Source organism: Drosophila pseudoobscura, chromosome X (assembly GCF_009870125.1).
Source record: "Drosophila pseudoobscura strain MV-25-SWS-2005 chromosome X, UCI_Dpse_MV25, whole genome shotgun sequence".
In the NCBI taxonomy this organism is placed as follows: Eukaryota; Metazoa; Arthropoda; class Insecta; order Diptera; family Drosophilidae; genus Drosophila; species Drosophila pseudoobscura.
The window spans coordinates 18,836,368-18,842,747 of NC_046683.1; positions in this window are offsets into that span (position 1 = coordinate 18,836,368).

Sequence of the window (6,380 nt, forward strand, 5' to 3'; positions counted from 1 at the left end):
GTTGTTCTTGGTGCAAACCCGTGCGTCCCACAGCTCGGCCAGGAGAACCCTACACTCGTGTCTCCGTGGAAAAGTCCGAAAAAAAACCGGTATGTAAAAGTGCCCTGTAGGGAAAATGTAGATTTTTTTTCTAAGCCCTCGTGGTTTTGGTTCTGTTTCGCCCATAGGGCCCTGGCACCGAGCGGTAGCCACCCGGCTCTACCAAAGTTCTGCCCCCACCCACACCAATTTCCCACCCTTGACGGGAGTACTCTTCGGAGTCGACCTTGGTGTGGGGCCTCTTTAACTCTGAGGCACAGTCCTACCTCGCTAGGCGTGAATGTGCCAGTTCCCAAAACGGAATTTATTTTTGCGGGTTGGAGACCGAAAGATTGAATCATAAAACAACAGACTACAAAAAAAAAAACCTTTTTCATACCCCCATCCCCCCCCCCCCCCCCCTATTTACCAATCCCCCTCCGACCTGGGCACACACTAACAGGGTCTCCACAGCTCCACAACGAAAGGCGCCTTTCAGCGAGGGACCACTGTATGCAAGCCGTAAGTGACCCAATTTGAATTTTCTCCTTTGCGCCTGTCTTCGTTCAAATCTAAAACGCATGCGCAGCGGCCAGCCGCTGCTGATAAGAGAGCGCAACGCTTGCGTTCCACACGCTCGAAGCTTTTCGGTCTCTTCGGTGCCAATTCTGCTAAGCTTGCATTGCTCGCATTCCCTGCATTCTTTTAATGCATGGAAACATGGAAAAAAAAATCTCCTCAACCCAAAAAAAAAAAAAATTAAATAAATTTATAATGTTAAATTAAATTTCGTTTTGGCTCACCATTGCTGATCGCTGGTATTTTTGATTTTTATTTTTTTTCCTTTATACATACATAATATCTTATATTATATTCCTATCTTATCTAATTATACTCCACCATTTATATATACCTATATCTATAAAATTTTTTTTTAGGGATTAAGCCTCCTATTTTTTTCGATTCCATTCATTTTTTTCTTGAGTTGCCTGCTGATTGTAGTGCAAGACTTGTGTTATGTTAAGAAGTGAAACTTGGTTTGCTAGTTTTTGATTGAAGCAACATGTCTATGATGAAGTACAACGAAATATATTGAATTGTATTAGCAATGAACATGGAGTAGACTTATAATTTCCTAGGGACAGGGTGACCTAATGGGGTAGGGTAAGAATTATAGGGATTTCCAGAACCTTCGTACCACTGGAAATCATGGAAGGGTGGGTATAGAATCGTGTGGGTCGACTTCCATCGCAAGACCTCACGCCCGCGAGAGTTTGGAACACGCCGACGAAAGCCCCTGGTACTTTCGGGTACGCCCTATGATTGTGCCATGTAATGTCCGTTATGCTCGGAAGAGGCATAGTGTTGTTTTCGGAGTTCGCTCCCTGTAGAGTCACGGGATTCTAACATTTTAAAGTTTATGTAGTAGGAGTCGAGACGCGGTCAAATGACAGGCAGGGCTCAATCGACTCGGCTTTTTATGCTGATCAAGAATATATATACTTTATGGGGTCGGAAACGATTCTTTCTGGACGTTACACACTGCCATTTTCACCACAAATCTAATATACTTACCCCAATACTCATTTTGAGTATCGGGTATAATTAGCATCACCATCAGATCTCTGAAAACGAAAGAAGCATACAAACACACATTTTTGTCGAATCATATTGTGTGAGGTACAATTTCCGATAGAGTCGACGATGGAGTTGGAGCATTTCAACTCTATTATAACTCCAGAGCTTACCGATTTTTATGTGAGTGTTAGTCTATCCTTCTATGACAGCTAGTTGTTATTTTTTCATTATTTTCTTTTATTAGATCAACAAAATAAGGAGCTTTATGGGGACGAGCTCATCGATGGCATCCAGTTTGAAACATGTGCTGGATGATAAGCTAATTTTCGATTACAACGTGGACGGTACGTCGGGGAAGAGTTCTTTGAAAAATTTTAAATCATTTTAAATGTCCTGGAATGTAGGTTTAAAAAAACTTTACAAATACATAATAATTAATTAATTAACATATCCATATTATTTCAGCGGCGGTGAACATGAAAATACACAACGAGCCAGCAGATAAAGTAATAAGGAAGGCTATTCATAATATTAAGAATAGCTATTTTCAAAAGGGCGCAAGGGATACAAAATACAAAGTATCCGTAGACAATAATGAATAATAATTTTTAATAAATAAAAATAGTTGGAAAAATAAACAATTGAATGTATTACTTTTTATATCTAAAGACACTAAGTTGTTATTGTGGGCTCAATCGAAAACCCGAAACACATAACATAAGCGAAGAGACAAAAAGTGTTCTGCTCAGTGAAAGACCATTTCTGAGTGGTCTTTTTCGGTTTTGTCAGTGACGAGACATCAATGGGAAAAAGTGTTGACCGTTTGCGAGCTATGCTTTTAAGGGATGCAAATTGACAGAACATGCACCAAACAACTACTGTTATGTAGAAGGTTGTACACCTATATTTACTGTATAAATTTGAGAAGATTTTGACAGAACAATGGTAGGACGACGGCTGAATATCCAGCTTAGGAATTTATTTAGTGGAGACAGAACCCTCTCAGACAGAAGAAATATTTGCGTTAAGTCAAATTGAATATAAGGCTATAGTGATGCCATATTTAGGCGAGCTAATAGTGATGCCATTGCTACATCACGTACAAAATTAAATTGCTTTTTTAAAAATGATCTTTGAAACTCTATTAAAATTTCAAAAGGAGGTTTTTAGTCCGTAGGCACGCTTAGCACTCGTGCTATGCATGAATCGGGCATGCCCTTCAGAACGGTGTGAAAAAAAAACAAAAAAATAGAGTTTTAAAGAATCCTTCATAATTTAATTTTTTGTATTCACATTTCATCAGAAAATAAAAATGTCTGAAAGTCCTTCGCGAAAAATTAAACGTCTCACTTTCACCACAAGTGGTAAGTCTTTAAATATATATTTAAAAATTAAAGTACACCGAAATTATCAAAATTTTACATTTCAGAGAACAAACCAAATTGTAATTGTGCTAGTTTGGTGACGGCTGCTGTGGAGCGCATGAAGGCCTCAGTGACGGCTGCTGCGGAGCGCATGGAGGGAACAATGACTGCCCTTCTAACTGAAATGCGCACTTTACGGAGTATGATTTCTTTTAACTTGAAATATGAACTATGAACTAAATTGTACATTGGTTTTCAGATCAACAAAATACATCGATTCAACAAATGCCTGTGCTGGTTGAAGCAGTCGCAGAGCAGGCTGGTACTTTAAAAAGTCCAGTCAGTCGCAAAATGTTTCCCTGTTTTAACAGTGCAGGGACTTCAAAAGCTGGACATGCGAATAAACAGCACAAATAGAGAGATATACGTAAATATGTTTTAAATCACAATTTCATTCCTATTTTAAAAGTGTTCTTTTTACAGATTGATGCAATAAAAACCGTTTCGCTACCGAGCGGCGTCTCAAAAAATTTGAAAAATGTTTTGGCCAATGAAGTTGTGTTGGCCTATAACGTGGAAGGGTGCAGGGCAAGACTGCGCTAAAAAATGTTGAAAACTTTTATGGAGTTTTGATTGGTAGGATTATTTTTTTTTTGGTTTTTTTGTATGCCTATTATATTTGTATTTTACAATTTATGGATGCCATAACTTTAGATACAGGGACTGGATCGGCTGAAGTCGGACTTCAAAATGTAAGTGCAGCAAATTAATTTTGTATTTCAAAATTACCGCTTTGTTCTTTATATCCAGGGGAAAGCATAAATCATCTCTTCAAGATGAAATCCTGGTGGGTTTTATGAAAGACAACCCGGACTTGGCAAAAGGATTTGTGAAGGGCGACAGAGTTGTTGTCGATGCCAAGTGGGCAGAGCTTTGCGGCGCTCTCAACGCTGTTGGGCCGCCAATCAAGGACGCATTGGGTTGGAAAAAGGTATGTGTTGCACAACAAAAGGTAGCACACTACTATATTCAATTCTACAATTTCAGGTTTGGGCAGATTGGAAAACAAACATCCGCAAGAAGATGGCGAAAAACAAATCAGAAACTCGAGCTACAGGTGGAGGGCCCTTCGCTCAGCAATCGCTTGGGGAACTTGAGGATGAAATGGCCAAGCTATGTGGCCTCTACGAAATGGTGGAAGGAGTAGGTGGCCTAGCGTATGGACTTCCCCCCCGTACGACCAAGGCGGCCGACACTGGGGTTAAGTGCGTGATGGAAGACCCCATTGAGGAGGAACCCTCAGAGAAGGACGAACCCTCAGAGAAGGAGGAGCCCATGCCGAAGCGCCGTCGAACTAGACCAGTGCAGACCATGGACCTCAACGATCTCTGCGCTGCTCAGCTGGATGAAATGTCGGCAATTTCCAAGAAAATTTCGGAACATTTCGAACGAATGGAATCGTTAGAGAAGGAGAAGCTCGAGGTCCAAAAGGCACTTGTAGACAAATTTAGCCAAATTTGCGAAATAATTAGTTTCCTATTAGTTTTTTTGTGAAACTTAGCTTTATTAGTTATAAAGAATATCGAATGACATAAAGAAGAAAAAATAAAAAATTTTGCATTTTAATAAGGAATGGCCTGAGCTATTTCATCGCGTATAGATGATCCATTATTTTCAGTGTCGTCGAATTCATTTTCAGTGTATAGAGGGTCGTCAAATCGAACATCCTCCTCGATTAAGACATTACGTCTTCTACAAATATTGTGCAGGGCACAGCATACATTTATAATTTGTGTGTGTGTAAAGTCAGTGCGCAGTGAAGTGCATTATATTAGCCATTATATTAAAATTAATATACTATTATAAATATTATTATTAACCTACATAGTTGGATGATGAAGTGTGCCGATGATGCAGACCCGAAGGTTGGAAAAATTTGAGATATAAGTCGCAAAATGAACTAAGCGCACGTCTTTTATAGGCTGCAGAGTCGCAGTAGCCATTCTGCTGCGTCGCTGCGTCGCTGCGACTGCGCATTCGTCTTATTTACTAGCGTCAAAAAATACTTCAGCTCTGGCGTTCGGGTACTGATGCGTCATCATGAGCCAAACAACGAGTACACACACAATAAGTTTCGACAAAAAAGTGTGTTTGTATGCTTCTTTCGTTTTCAGAGATCTGATGCTGATGCTATTTGAATAATTGAATGTATGGGTGCACACGAAGCAAAAAAAAAAAAGGTGGAGACAAAACGGCTCACCCACGAGGATGGCAAGAAGAAGATGGAGGACTTACCACCAAATTCTGGGCATTCTCGTGGACGCGGGCGCGGAATAAAAAAGAAGGACAATGCAAACCGTGGCTTGGGTCTGCAGTTGGGGCAATCTTCTAACGAAGCTCGTCCGGATAAACCTGTCCCCCCAGCGGGGGGAGTCTAAGGATACTGAAGCTCAAGCCATTGAAGGTATTGGTTTTGTTCTTTTTCCACACAGCAACAAATCCTGGCGTTTACCGAAATTACCCGAAGTTCGCAAATGTTGTGTCAGGATCAAAAGATTGAAGCTAATAAACTCGAGCTCTGTCACTGGAGAGGCCACTGATCGTCCAACTACAAGTGCTGCAGCACAAAAGGAAAGCCGTTACCCCAAATGCTCAGCAATGTACAAACAAAATGCAGGCATTTGCTCCTCTGTTTTTGAAGACTTTCTAACAAAAGGTATTTTGTTAGCTTGTGCCATGCTTACATTGGACGCAAGCATGCTGGACGACAGCATGCTGCCGTAATTTCAACTTGGCTCCTATTGTTGCTTACAAAAACAGCAGTACGCTTTTGTGGGGTCAGTTGGCAAATTGCGTATTTTTTGTATGTAAATGTGCAAACATGTACAATACTGAAGTGTGATTGAAACTTATCAGTAATTATAAGGTAATAATTACCTTACATTTATACACAAAATTGGACGCTATACCAAAATACGAACAACATTTATGATTTTTGTCCGATTTATCGATACAAATTAAAAAATATTACAATCAAATCAGAAACAAAAATGGTTTTGTACTAAATTTTTTTAAGTTAAAATAAGCTAAAAGAAATTTGAAATAAGCTAGATATCTCGCTGTAAGCAATGCAAATACTTTTCAAGCTATTCGATTTAAAAATAAACAAAATCTAGCTTAAAAAAAGCTAAAATGGCAACAAATAATTAATTAATTAAAACAGTGAAGAATATCCAAGAGACTGACAACAACATACATACATAAATTCACATATGTAAGTGCATACGTACATACCCTGCAGTACCGGTCATTAATGACTCAGCTGCTGACACGTCGATGACAGCGTCACTACCCCCGATGACATAGTTGATGACCGGCCATACGCTGAGCTGATGACATTAACATGGAGATGTCCTAGGG